At 39.3% G+C, this 14,219-nt stretch overlaps 2 protein-coding genes across 2 annotated transcripts in view; one reads left to right on the top strand and one right to left on the bottom strand.

Annotated features, from left to right (window-relative positions):
- The window catches only part of LOC126278723 (translation initiation factor IF-2-like), a 272,301-nt gene extending 260,519 nt beyond the window's left edge, over window positions 1-11,782 (bottom strand). The window contains exon 1 of the mRNA XM_049978999.1: window positions 11,642-11,782. The gene's annotated coding sequence lies outside the window, so the exon portion shown is untranslated. The remainder of the gene's footprint in view (window positions 1-11,641) is intronic.
- The window catches only part of LOC126278688 (mitogen-activated protein kinase kinase kinase 15), a 281,737-nt gene that overhangs the window by 49,230 nt on the left and 218,288 nt on the right, over window positions 1-14,219 (top strand). The gene's annotated exons all lie outside the window — the stretch shown is intronic.

Here is a 14,219-nt window from a genome sequence, read left to right as displayed (position 1 = left end):
GAAATCATAAACGAATATTCGGAAAAAATAAATGTAGTGCACAGAACAAAGATTGTAGACATATCTCGTAAACCAATACTTAGGTCTCCTATATATGAGTTGTTGTGTTGGCGGAAGAGCCAACACCGTGTTACTAGGGGAGGCCGAAATGCACGCGATTTAGCTCGCGCAGGCTGGCGTGAGGTCTGGAACATGACAAGGAATTAGAATTCATAGAGCGGACGTAATTAGTTTGACACTTAACTTTAAACCATTAATGAGGAACGTCGCTGTTGACGGTACATGATTCACAATATTACTGTTGAGAATACATTCATAGTAATTGAATATGGCGCCTTGCTAGGTCGTAGCAAATGACGTAGCTGAAGGCTATGTTAAACTGTCGTCTCTGCAAATGAGAGCGTATGTAGACAGTGAACCATTTCTAGCAAAGTCGGCTGTACAACTGGTGCGAGTGCTAGGGAGTCTCTCTAGACTAGATCTGCCGTGTGGCGGCGCTCGGTCTGCAATTCACTGATAGTGGCGACACGCGGGTCCGACGTATACTAACGGACCGCGGCCGATTTAAAGGCTACCTACCACCCAGCAAGTGTGGTGTCTGGCGGTGACACCACATGAGTCTTACCCATACTCATAACGTGATCTTATACTGTAACGTAAACACGAAAAATAGAAATGTAGCAGTGATAACAGACATCGTACAAGTACAAGTGAACCCATAGTTGTAAAAGAATCTTACGTAAAGAAAAAATACGAAAGCGTGATTTATCAAAGTCCATACAATAAATGAAATTAACGGAACAGACGTGGGAATTAGGGGTTTCTGGCGGATAAGAGGCAAAAATAGAACTACAACATAACAACAAAAGAAAATACTAACAAAAATATAAGGAAAACGTACTACGCAACATGAAAAGTATGACGAACCGAAGAGTGATATTCTGTTCTTCAACTGAGGAAGAGGGTAACATTGTTACCCGTGAAAGAAAAATCAACCAACGAAACACTGGTATTGCCAACAGAGAAAACTATAATATACCTACACCAGAAAAAATACAAAAGCGTGATTTATCCAAGTCCATACAATAAATGAAATTAATGGAACAGACGTGGGAATTTAGGGGGTTTCTGGCGGATAAGACATAAAAATAGAACTACAAACATAACATCAAAAGAAAATACTAACAAAAATATAAGGAAAACGTACTACGCAACATGAAAAATACGACACATGACACATAGGTCAACTGAAAAACAGGGTGCTAGGTATTAACATCAGTGAAAGGAACAACATACCTAAGATTAAGATAATAACATACTTAACACTGGTATCCTCTATTATGTGGATCTAGAAATTACCATTTGCCGAGAAAACTTCAAGTCTTACATTGGTAACCTTTATTTCGATGTATACCGCTTATCAGTTGACCCCAGTTCTTTCGTCCCAACTAGTTTTAAGTCTGTTTAAGCAAACTTTCAACTCAGTTTGGGGAAAACCCGTAATGGCCCATGGTTACTAGTATAGTTAGGGAGGATCATTTCTACTGAATGAGACGCACCTGGCCGCCGTGGGGTGCTCGTGTATGGAGGCCGCCAGTGACGGCTACCAGGCAGCGACAACCGCAGGTGCCGATTGGAGTCGGAGCGTCTCCATGGCTCGTTCTCTACCCTGCTGTAGTGCAGGATGAGGTCGTTGATCCTCTGCGAGAGCCTACGCGGCTCGCAGGCGCACTTCATGCCCTCAGCGCCCGATCATCGCCGCTCCTCCTCGAGGCGTGCGTTTCCTAGCAACGGCTGTGGCCCCAAGCGGTTGTTGCTAATCGGCCGTGGGCAACGACACATCTGGCACACGCTGTTTACCAAAACAGGCAACAGACGAGCACTCTAGCAACTTAATACACCCCACGTTCATAATGGCCTCTTATTCAGTACTATGCCACCTTGACTCAGAGCTTGAAGAAAGTTCTATTTCAAGTCCACCAAGAACTACTTAAGAAATAAACGTTGATTTACAATCATGCACATCGCAAAACTTTACATCAAACTGCAACGAAATCAATTAGATACACTACTGGCCATTAAAATTGCTACACCACGAAGATGACGTGCTACAGACGCGAAATTTAACCGACAGGAAGAAGATGCAGTGAAATGCAAACGATTAGCTTTTCAGAGCATTCACACAAGGATGGCGCCGGTGGCGACACCTACAATGTCCTGACATGAGGAAAGTGTCCAACCGATTTCTCATACACAAAGAGCAGTTGACCAACGTTGCCTGGTGAAACGTTGTTGTGATGCCTCGGGTAAGGACGAGAAATGCGTGCTATCACGTTACCGACTCTGAAAAAGGTCGGATTGTAGCCTATCGCGATCGCGGTTTATCGTATCGCGACACTGCTGCTCGCGTTGATCGAGATCCAATCTTGTACAAATCTACCAACGCCGACATAGTTGATAAGGGGCGTAATGAAACTTGAAGGTTGTTTGAAACATACGCCACTTGTAAAATCCTAACAGCTCGCAAGCATAGATCCACTCGATACTCGTCGCGAAGTAGGTGACTGCAAGGCGGGAAAGAAACAGGCTCATCAAGAAACCCATCAGTTACATGGACACGTTCCAGGGGCTCAAAGGCTGATGTCCAGAAGAGGTTTTCTCAAGACCACTTCAGTCTTGCAAACAAAAGCAGCTACAGCAAAGAAAGAACTGATTCTGTCGTTACAAAAAAGCAGTGAGTCACAAGAGCAACGACATGTTTATTTACTGTTATTTCGATATCAATGATTATTTACTTATCAAGTACTGTGCAGCACTGTGTATTTTTGTTTAGCAATCTGTAGTTTGGCATCAAAGTAAATTTAAAAATTCGTGACTCTTTTGCAATCAATGACTGTGTGTTACAATACATGAAAGCAATCCTTGCAAAAACATCTCAATTTCATTACAAAAATTAGTAAATATGATGCACTGCAAAATCGAATGGAACTATTACTGTTTTATTCACATTTTATGCTATAGCTGTGTTTCTTATAACAACACCGAAGTAGAAAACAATAAAACTTGTTTATCTTCTTGACTATCATCTTCATCTCCACTGTTTGTTCCCCGTATGTCGCCAATCTTGTAACTGCTCATAAAATTCCTTAGATTGAGGTAGAATGTACCTTATCACTTTCAATATACACCGAATCTATTTGGAAGCATAAGATCCTTATTGAAGCTGTGAAGGAGCTGGAATTTCTTTATAAAAATGCCATGAATGAAGTGCTGTTTTCACATACCCAGGATAATATGCATCACACTCAAAACTGATACATTTAGAAGGAGAAGAAGAAATTTTATGTTCCTTAGGAATTTTTACCAAGCTTAATTCACAAAGGCAAGACCTTTTCTTAAAAGAGTCAGGCCACCACTTTTTATATGCTAATATAGCAACATCGTCAATAGTTGCCACTGAGAAGATGCCTGTTTGATCATTATGGCATACCTTTCAGCTACGTAAGTCCTGCCATGACTTCTCATCTGCTTCTTTATACTGCCGAAACCTCAATCGTTTGGGAGGAAACTATGCTCACGTATAGGCACTAATGTTTCATCATCTTAAATTTCTCACTTGATACAAGTGTTAAACAAATGTGAAACTTTGTGTCATTTTTATTTTGGCTGACACATCAGTCAGAGAGCAGGTGAAGCTCATTCACATCTTTTGGGATATGCTTCTGGGAATAATGGAATAGAAATGAGTAAACATTTCTACCTTTCCTGACTTCGCCTTCATGGTACACGTAAAAGTATGGCTGCTTGGTTTTGTATTATACATGCCATTAACGCCCACCTACAGCTGTTTTAAATAAAAATATGAACAGGAATATTTGGTAATGGTAGATTTTGCATGTAGTCAAAAGTCACCCCACAGACATTACTTTCCTTTTCACTGCGTTCAGAAAACTCATTAATTACACTGTAAAAGTTTTTGGACTTCTGTTGTGAACCATTAATTTTGCAGCTGCACTTCGCTTTACGGACCCAACAAGGTGAGAGCTGTTTTTATTAGCTAACAGTTCTTCACATGCACTACAAACATCGACCGTGGGCGCCCAAATCTGAGACTGATATTTTCCTTGAAGTATAAAATATTTTTGCTTAATAGTGAAATCAGGATACTGTTGTACAAAGAATTTATGCATGAATTTAATATCTAGGCCAGCATCTTTCTGGAATAATGCGTACTTTTCTTTGGAAAAAAATTAATGTGTTTACTGATCTTTTGACAAATTTCTCCTGGTGTGGCACTAACTGCTGTTTCCCCTTGAGATCACCTTCAACTAACAAGGGTATAACCTTCGAACCCTTTTTTCTGTTACGCTGTCCAGACCCATAAGGGCTTTTTTACAGTTCAATTTTTGTCTTGCCCCTAGTGATCAATTAGCAAAAATTAGTCTTTCTCAGTTTAGGACCCTTTTTTCAGGGGTCTTTTCTTTTCACACTTTGAATTTCGATCAGCTCTTTCAAATAAAAAATATCATGAAAAGGAATATTTACTAATGGCAGCTTTTGCATGTAGTTAAAAGTTATTTTTGTCACTGGAAAAGTTCAAGTGAGCAATGATATCAATGTTTACATCCTCATCCACCAGATAAAAACTTATTTCATCTAAAAAGAGTCGAAGTTATAAATTAAAATAATGTTTAAACTGCACCGTATATGGATATATGCATTTACTTCCATACAAAAATTAAGTTCACGTATTTTACATACTTGTTGCTGTAGTACGATGCGGAATTGACATATTTTACATACTTGCAGTCATCTACTGTAGTACGATGCGGAATTCTGTCACCTTTCCAATTCACGCATTCCACTCCTTACACTTTGGAAGCACCAATAATATTCCTTTTGTATTTATCAGAATCCTTTTCTTCCCTGCAGGAAGAATTTCGGTATCCAAAGAAGAATCAGACATATTTACACCTAGAAAGTGACTTCTGAGTGCGAGAATAATGACTTACTGTTTGAAACTACAGTGCTATAAACATAACAAAGTATTGTTTCAGTGTGTCAAGCATAATACAAAAAATACATACGAAAGCAGCACAAGGCCGCCAGTATCTTCTGGACCCGTTAGTTACACCGCCATATAGTCATTGCAAAAACGGCATGAGTCAATGACTCATGACTTTTCTGCTTGAGTGTACGTATCGAGCTCCGATAGCGAAGTCATTTGATGGTTGACTACTGCTTTTCTTGTACGTATTTATCTGGCTCTCATTCATCACCCAATTCCAATAAACAACCCAAATTGTGGATTTCTCGACTGCCCTCGCCCATCGGAATGCATCCCACCTGGGCATGAACAAAATTAGATTGTGCGGAGTCACACAGCCGTCTTCGTCCTGAAGTTGAAAGATCGAGGAGTAGCCTTCAGACATGGCGCGTACCTGTGGGTACAACCAGTTGTGATTGCGGATGACCACAGACCATGGAGCACCTACTGGCCTGACAACTATGCCATGTATTTTACACAGAAGTATTCTGCTGGCGACTCCGAGCACAACTGAAGTTGTAAGATTTCGGTCAACAGTATTATTCTTTCGTTGATTTGCTTTTAATATTGATAAGCTTGTACTGTATTTATTTCTGACTCGAATCAATAAATAAATAACCGATGACCATCAGGTACATAAAATATAATAAATGTAACTTAAAACACTTCAATAGGCGAAGCGATTCACAACTGATCGATTGAAGTACTGGCGGAAAGTCTGTGGAAAAATGTAAGTACCGTAAAATACCGGGGGGTAGCCATACAGTGCGACATGAAGTGGAATTACTGCATAAAACAAACTGTAGGGAAAGCAGGTGGCAGGCTGACAAAGGGACCATATGGCAATTGGAATTTTGTAGTCTTCTATATTTATGGTACGTGAAGTTCAGAATACACATATAAATCCACCAAAAATTCTTGAGAAAAGCAAGGTCGCTTCTTTTCGACAGGCAGTGTGGTAGAATGCTTGCCTGCTAGGTAGGGTTTATGGGTTCCCGGCTGATATTGAATTTTAAACAGAGATGCATATCCTGCTAGCAATTCCGCGAATTTTAAAGTACATAAAAAAGCAGTAGCGCTTGAGACTGTAAACGCTGCTTCGAGTCTCGTTTCGGTCAATACTTTTTTCGTTCAATTCTGGTACATACGAGATTAAAATATAAAATCCCTGACATATATGCTAAGTAACAGATATCTACTTGCTATTTTTACGGAAAATGCACACCTTCTTCCTTACAATGTCATATAGCACACAAAAATCCAGTTTTCATAGCAAATATAAATTCTTCCTGAGCTTTTATAACAGATTCTTTAAATTAAAAAAAAACATTTCAGATTTAATTATTTTGATACCTATTTATCTTACCCTTCTTGGAAGTGTTCATGGAACATGCACCTTTGTTTAAAGTTTTGGAGGGGCTTGGCATCGAACGTGTGCCACATAGCCACATGACCTCTTGAGAAAGAGTGACCTTGCTTTAGCATGTTACAGACGCTAGGAAAACTTCAAAGTCGATTTTCTCGAAAATTTTTGAAAGTTTTATCGAACTGCTTTTACTGATTGAGTTCTGAATTATTCAAGTACTGTAAATATGAAAAAATACAAAAATCCGATTGCCACGTGGTCGCCTATCAGATTCATAGGGAGAGTGTTAAGGAAATAAACGTAAACATGGTCCGTAGTAGGTTGTAACGTGATTTTAATTTAATCGTAAGATTAGCTAATTTCGATTGCTTGTCTTTGTCAACCACTGAACAAATTTTTTGCAACCACATAGTAACAGACTGCAGCTGGTAATTTGTTCAACCTCCGCCATCATATTATTTCATAAAGATATATGCATTTCGATTTTACACCAATTTTCACGTCGTTTTGACATTTTTTATGAGCAACGGCTCTGTTTCCACGATGTACTTACGCGATTTTTTCTTACAGATTAGCGATAGCGTTATTGTCGTTCGATTTGGCCTATTCGTATAGCGGAACTCGCAGCACGTTAATTGCGAAGACAAGGAAGTGCGTCCGATCGAGACAGCATCCTCGCGGCGGATTAACAGCCATGAGCTGATACAGCAGCCAGCCTAAGAGTGATTTTTCGGCGGTTTCTCTCGCTCCTTGAGGCAAACGCTGGGCTGGTCCCCCAGTTATGCCTCAGGGCATACAATACACAAACATTTAAAAAACGGAAAGACACAGAAAAACGTTTACACGCGTCACACAAAGATGGCGCACACGACGTCCCTCCCTTGCATAGGGGTTGGGGTTAGGAGACAGGTGTTTAAGCGAGACAAAAAAACTACGGCCCCTTGACTAACTACATAGAAACTGAACGCAAGTTTTCAAATCTCCACCTATGACTTTGTACAAAAGGCTTGAGTGGTGGAGACCCTCACTGAACCTTTGGGATTGTTTAAATCAATGCAAAATACTACTCTTTTGCATGTCAGACGCTAAAAAGCAGGATTCGAACGAAGAATTTTTTCAGTTGTGAAAAGAATGATGCTGTTAATTTTGGATCTGAGTCACTCCCCCCTTTGAGCATTCCGAGTGATATTCATAAATACAGTTTTAGTAGCATGTTTGCAAATACAGAGCGGTCCATATCAATTTTGAGAGATGATAATACACAATTGGGAGGTTACATAAAAACATACAAAGTTCTCACAGCAACTGCTGGAAGTTCAAAAATGGTTCAAATTGCTCCGAGCACTATGGGACTTAACTTCTGAGGTCATCAGTCCCCTAGAACTTAGAACTACTTAAACCTAACTAACCTAAGGACATCACACACATCCATGCCCGAGGCAGGATTCGAACCTGCGACCGCAGCGGTCGCGCGGTTCCACTGTTGGAAGTTCCCTCCACCAGCATTCATGTACAACTGTACCCGTTCCACAATATTCTGCAACGGTCTGTGAAATGTATCCTCGTCAATGTTTCTTATTTCGTGTGTAACGGTCTCACGCAGTTCTTAATCTATTCTTGTAACCCCGAAACTGGTTACAAGTTGCATGAAAATGTTAGACGTGTGACACGTTGCTGCATCTTGATGGAAATAACCTTCTGTCAATTCGACGTCATCCAGTTTCTCTATAAATGTATCGAGAATGCCCATATAAACTGTAGTGTCTACGGTTGTATCACAGAAAAAAATGATTATCTATGTTTACGAGTGTCACTGTTTAGAAAAGCAAGCCAGTTGGCTCCAGCTTCCTTACAATCGATAAAACTGGAACATCGCGCACGCTGAATTCTCTCCAGGATGCCACTTGTGTTGTAACGCTTCCAGTATGTTCTCACAATAAAAACCCGCTGTCGGAAAGTGTACTGATGTTTCTGCCACCTACGACCTGCAAACGAATCACTAATTTGCTCGTTATTGTCACACGGTCAGGACTACATATTCACAGACTTCACTAACCGCGAGCGACGTGGCTCCGTAACACGAGCCGAGCAAGCGCAGCATTATACCCAAGAAAGTCACGCGCAGAAACAGACAACTTGCAAGCAACGGGCGGTACTCTTTTTTTCTCTCAGAGCTACTGAGATCATTAAAATAACTTTCCAGTTTCTAAGAGCTTACGGAACGAAAATATGACCCACCGAAGTAGTTCAAGGTTAAATGGATCGCTCTATATAACGGTGGCCTTACAGATTTTCTGCATTTTGCCTGTTACTGTCGCCCAAGAAGAGCGGTCATTCGGTGTTCGTGCAAGAGAAAGGTTGCCATATTTTCCTACTACTCGGAAAGTCCCGATTTTTCACTCTTTGCCCCGGTGGCCCAAAAAGGCTCAACCGGGACGCTGACCCCATTTTCAAGTAAGAGAATCGAAGATTTATATTCTACTATCTCAGTATATTAACAAGTATTAATACATAAAATATAAGCAACCACAGCGGCTTACTCTCATACTAATATCTAGTTCATTTGATTACAGTTGGCAACGCATATGACAACCATTATTCACTTATTTATATTGTTGAGTAACTTGGGTGAGTTTCATAAATTCGTTTACCGTTGCAGTGCGATGTGTTATCATATTGTGTGAGTTCTCAATGGTTTGTAGTGCCAAAAGCGAAACGCAAGTGCTCTTTCAGCCGGGGAAATATTGCCCTTCAAAAAAGATACGACACAGATGGAGAAGCATTCTGCAAAATTTGTTCTTGCTATTTTTTAATTAAGTCTGGCGAGAAATCTGGCAAGTCTTCATATTGATCCCCAAAAGCACAAAAGAATTAATTAAGGAGAGTATGTAAATAACTTGTACTTTGTTCTTTTCAAATACCGTATATTTATACAAGTATTATGCTCGGTAGTGATGCTTAGATTAATATTTCCAGGTGTTTGAAGACCCTTCCCGCCATCATCTTAAGATTGGGTTTTTGTGGGTTTCCCGATTGTAGTACCAACATTGCTGGCAACTCAATGCAAGAGTCAAGAAACGTTTGAGAACTACAATATAGCACGAGCGGATAGTTCCAATAACTATGACCCAATGAACTCATAGTTAACGGGCTCATGGCTCATTAAATTACACCTGGATTATAAAAGGAGTTCGCATCTAAAAAAAGAAATTAGGTATAATTTCATTAAAAAAAGTTGTTTGATTTTTCTAGCATTAAAGTTTTCTACTTTACGCAAAATTCGAAATAAAAAAATTTGGGGGAATGGGCTACGAACGCTATCCGGGACCCGGAAATCCTAGCGCTTCGCCTGCCTTTGGTTGCCCTGACGACTGTGGCATTAGAAGGGGCATCTGGCCACAAAGTTAAACAATAAAATGAAACTACCAGATGTTGAAAAAGTGGACTCCTTACTAGACGAGATAAACAGAAGAAAAAGAATATTTCTATTGTTGGCTTTAGAAAACGCTAAATTATTAAGTCGTGTATCTCTTTTTCTGAAAAATTCAAACAAGGCATGCTTTCCCTCGTGCTAATGTCTTAATTCTTTTCTTACAGAGATACAAGTAATCTAATTACTCCTCGTAATTCAACGATAAGGCGTTTTATGACTGATCCGACAAAGCAGTTTCGCACGTTCAGATTTTAAGAGGCGATCTGTGGCCCGGATTCCACGTTAAACTCATTGTACTGCTGAATATGAATACTGTATGTAGACAACTTTCCGGATATAAAAAATACGGAGATACGACTAAGCCTCAAATAGATGTCTGCAGTTAATAAAGCGAGAAATTAAAAATCAGAGAAATATTATTTTTTAAGTATTTGTTACGAATATTATCATAATTATCATACAACGGTAAAATTGTTTAACTTTCCTTAGTTTACGCGCAACGAATTGGTTGTTCTGAAAACTATCAAAATTATTTAGTTGTAATAGATACCATTTATCTTAAACTATTTTTTATTTGTTATCAGACTTACAGATATCAAAATTCACATAGACTGATAGTTTTTCCTCATTTAAAGTTTATAGTTTCAGGTGCAGGAGAGATGAATACATTTCTTTTCATTTTTCTGTACACCATCACCATGCTATCAATAGTTAGCTGTAATGTTTCCGAAATACTTGAGGATCGCAGCTCTCACCAAAGATTTTTGCTCGCGCTAGAGGCAGTTTCATGAAAATACACTCTTAATATACAACAGCTTATGTAAATGTATTCTTTGTGGAATCCTTACAGCTATCAGACTGCGAGATGAGCACCAACTATGAACATGCTTCTCTCTGCGTTAGCAACTCTTCAATCTCTAAAATCAAATTCAGCGCAATTTCAAGGGAAAACAAGTTTAGGCCTAAGTATGGATGCTGAAATACGACTCTCTCGCTCAGTACAAAGCTCTTCGAGTATTTTCTGATTTGGCGGTAGTTCAGTTACAGCCTATAATGGAGGAAGCTGCTAAATTCAAGTAGATCATACATTGAAAAGGCTTGCAGGACAGCGTGAGCAGTACAAAAAATAAATCGATGGATCAACCGAGCTTTCTTCTCATTATGATCACAGCATAGGGTTTTAGTTATCAGTGACCACGAGTATCATCCTTAATCCAAAACAACGAACCGCAGTCCAAATTAGCACCATTCAATGTGGCCTCAAACTACGAAACGAACCCACAAGTTTTAACATGAATTTTCTAACACAGCTTACCATTTACTTAACGTCGATAATTTCGTTAGGGCAGCAACATAATTCATAGTATTTCTAAAAAGTACCAGTTTATTGCTCAGGCAACTTTTGAATTGAACTTGAAACTCCTACATCACCAGAAAAAGATATAAACGTAATTTATATGGCGAAATCATTGCATTACACGAAATCACATATTCTCTGTCACAGAAAGTTGCGATAAATAGCTGTGGACCAGTTTCAGTGTCACTGCTATTGCACTCACGTGAAAATAACATTATCATGAAACTCGCGTGTCTCCACATTCCGGCAGAAAACTGAAGTTTTCATGGTTTACTTAGACCATAACGTAATTACAGTAGGTCGCAAGTTCATGTCACAATTGTCATTAATAAAAAATATGTATAGAGAACGTACCTTAAAGAATCCATTTTGTAACGATGCGCTCTCAATATTGATGGTTCCAATATATATAAAAAATAAGTTAAATGTCGAACTCACCTATGTGTTACTGCAATAAATTTTAAGAAACATTTTGTTGCCTTGACTTAGCTCCAGGAGCCATATTTCCAGAGGTGTTACTACACAGAGACGTCCTATCCGTGTTGTCAAACGTTCGTGACCATAAACAACTGCTATCTCTCAGCACAGAAGCTTAAATCAAAAACTTCAAGAGATCCAAGGTGCATTTGTGACTATAGATTAAAATGTCCCGTTATGAGCAGAAAGAATATTTCAGTAAATAACTGCCATTAGTTTCTAACACACATTACTATAAGAATAGCAGCTTGCTTTCATATATTAGATCCAACAGTTTTGTTGCTTATCAGATTACGTTCTCGTTCGTTACTGAAAAAGATGAGAGATGTAGTACGTTGAGTGGATATTTGGTTTTTAAAATAGTGTATTTAATTTACGATATAATAATATTTCGTTGTCTCTTATTTAAACGGAAGGGTGTCAGATTCTGTTTACACAATTACCAGTGTCACCTGCACTCTACTGTCTACACGCAGGGCTGGTTTAAGAGCCAAGAGAGCCAAGAATCCACTTGGGGTACCAAGCTGAGAGGGGCGTCATAGAAGCTCATGTGAAAAATTTGTACACAGGGTGTATCACAATTAGTAGCGAATACGACCCATTTCCACGTTACTAGATTTAGATTAATTTTTAAAGGTATTACCAAGAGCCCAAGGAACGGCAATCAATAGGGGGGGGGGGGGGGGAGGGAAGGGCTGGTGGTGCCAAATGATATTTCGCTTGCGTGGAAAATTTTCTCGAATCGGCCCTGTCTTCAGCCATCATAAGATCTTGTGTTACGATGCTTCTATGCCACTTAACATGAATATGGCTTTAGATTCCATTTGGGACTAGTAATTGTGTAACTGAGACCAGCAATTGTCGTCCGATTAAATAAAGAAAACTAAAAAGAATTGTTACTCTAATCACGTCAATTACATCGTAATCACAAAATATTTCGGTCTGTTCCCTGGTTTGCTTTCACGTTGACAGTTTCAAAGAAGGTACGTTTTTCTACAGTAGTATTTATTTCATCAGTTGCGACCTGTGTGACGTTTACTACGATATTTGTAGTAATGATAACGGAGTCAAAAATGCTTGAAAATATATACGCACTTGTTTCCATTAGACTTAACACTGTATTCAGTTTTACACTAGCCGAATGCTCCTATAGTGAGAATTAATCACTGAAATTTTAAGCAAGCTTAAAATGCTGTGTTCGAAAAAGGAACATGTTACTGTTGTTCTTCAGTAATTTTCATTTCCTCATTAAAGGTTTGTCTTCTTCAGGGGGGGGGGGGGGGGGAGAGCAGAATGCGTGCGCAGAACAGACATTTTTCGTCGTACTGCGCATGACGTCGGCGTCGAGAAACTCCGCTCAGTTCGCGCGCTTTCTTATGCGTTGAAGCAAGTAAGTTTTGTGTTTTTACTGTTTGTTGTCGTGTTGAATCGAGTTTATTCTTTCTGCGACACTTTAAAAATGCCGAATTGTGTCGTGGCTGTGTGTGAAACTACAATCAGAAGACTAAAGGGAGTAGTATTTCCTATAAGTTTCCGAAAGATCCTGAAACATGTGCTCGGTGGGTTCAGCTCTGTAGAAGAAGTGATAGTATTAACACTAAAAATGCTACTATCTGTAGCGTACATTTTAAAGAAGACGATTATTTACGGAATCTCCAAGCTGAATTAATGAAACTTCCGCCAAAGAAGATCTTAAAGCCGACTGCAGTTCCTTCATTGCACCTCATAAAAGCCACATCTGCAGCAGCTGCTGCTGCTTCGTCTTCTGTCCAAGATAGAAATGACAGAAGGAAAGATCGTGAAACACCGTAAACGTGCACTTAACAGACTAGCTTCACTGTCACCGAAGAAAAAAAAAGTGGATTAAAGCACAGAAACTGAAAAAGGCCGCATCGAGGATGAAATGAAGAGGCTTCATAAGGAAGTATCGCTTCAGACAGAAAAAAATAAGCATTTGATAGATGAAAGCAACACGCTGAGAACGAGAAAGAAATTACTGGCTCGTTCATTAAGTAGACAGAGAAAGATATGCCAAAGCCTTCAGAATCAACGAAGTACTAAAGTGGCAACTAAAGTACACCAAGTTAAAAAAAAAAAAGTGTTTACAAACGCACAAATTGAATGTCTCTTGAAATCAAAGAAGAGCACCCATTGGACCCAGGAAGAAATAAGCAAAGCCTTGCTTCTGCGCTCTCTGCCCAGAAAAAAACATATATTTATTTAAGAAATATAATGGGTATACCATTACCTGGATTTTCTACGTTGAAACGATGGATATCCAATTCTTTTCGTTGTGTTCCCGGAATTTTGACTGATGTATTGTACTTCATGAATAAGTAAGCAACAAACTTAAGTCAGAGAAGCTATGCGTGTTAAGCTTTGACGAAATGAATGTGGACAGTCGCATATGCTACGACCAAGAAACTGACACCTTATACGGACCACATAGCCAGGTACAGGTTGTTACTACACGTGGTTTGTGTGGAACTTGAAAGCAGCCCGTATATTATAACTTTGATACTACGACGAATCGGGATTT

This window comes from Schistocerca gregaria, chromosome 1 (assembly GCF_023897955.1).
Source record: "Schistocerca gregaria isolate iqSchGreg1 chromosome 1, iqSchGreg1.2, whole genome shotgun sequence".
NCBI classification, from domain to species: domain Eukaryota; kingdom Metazoa; phylum Arthropoda; class Insecta; order Orthoptera; family Acrididae; genus Schistocerca; species Schistocerca gregaria.
The sequence above is the reverse complement of the archived record's forward strand: the minus strand, read 5'-3'. Positions and strand labels throughout refer to the sequence as shown.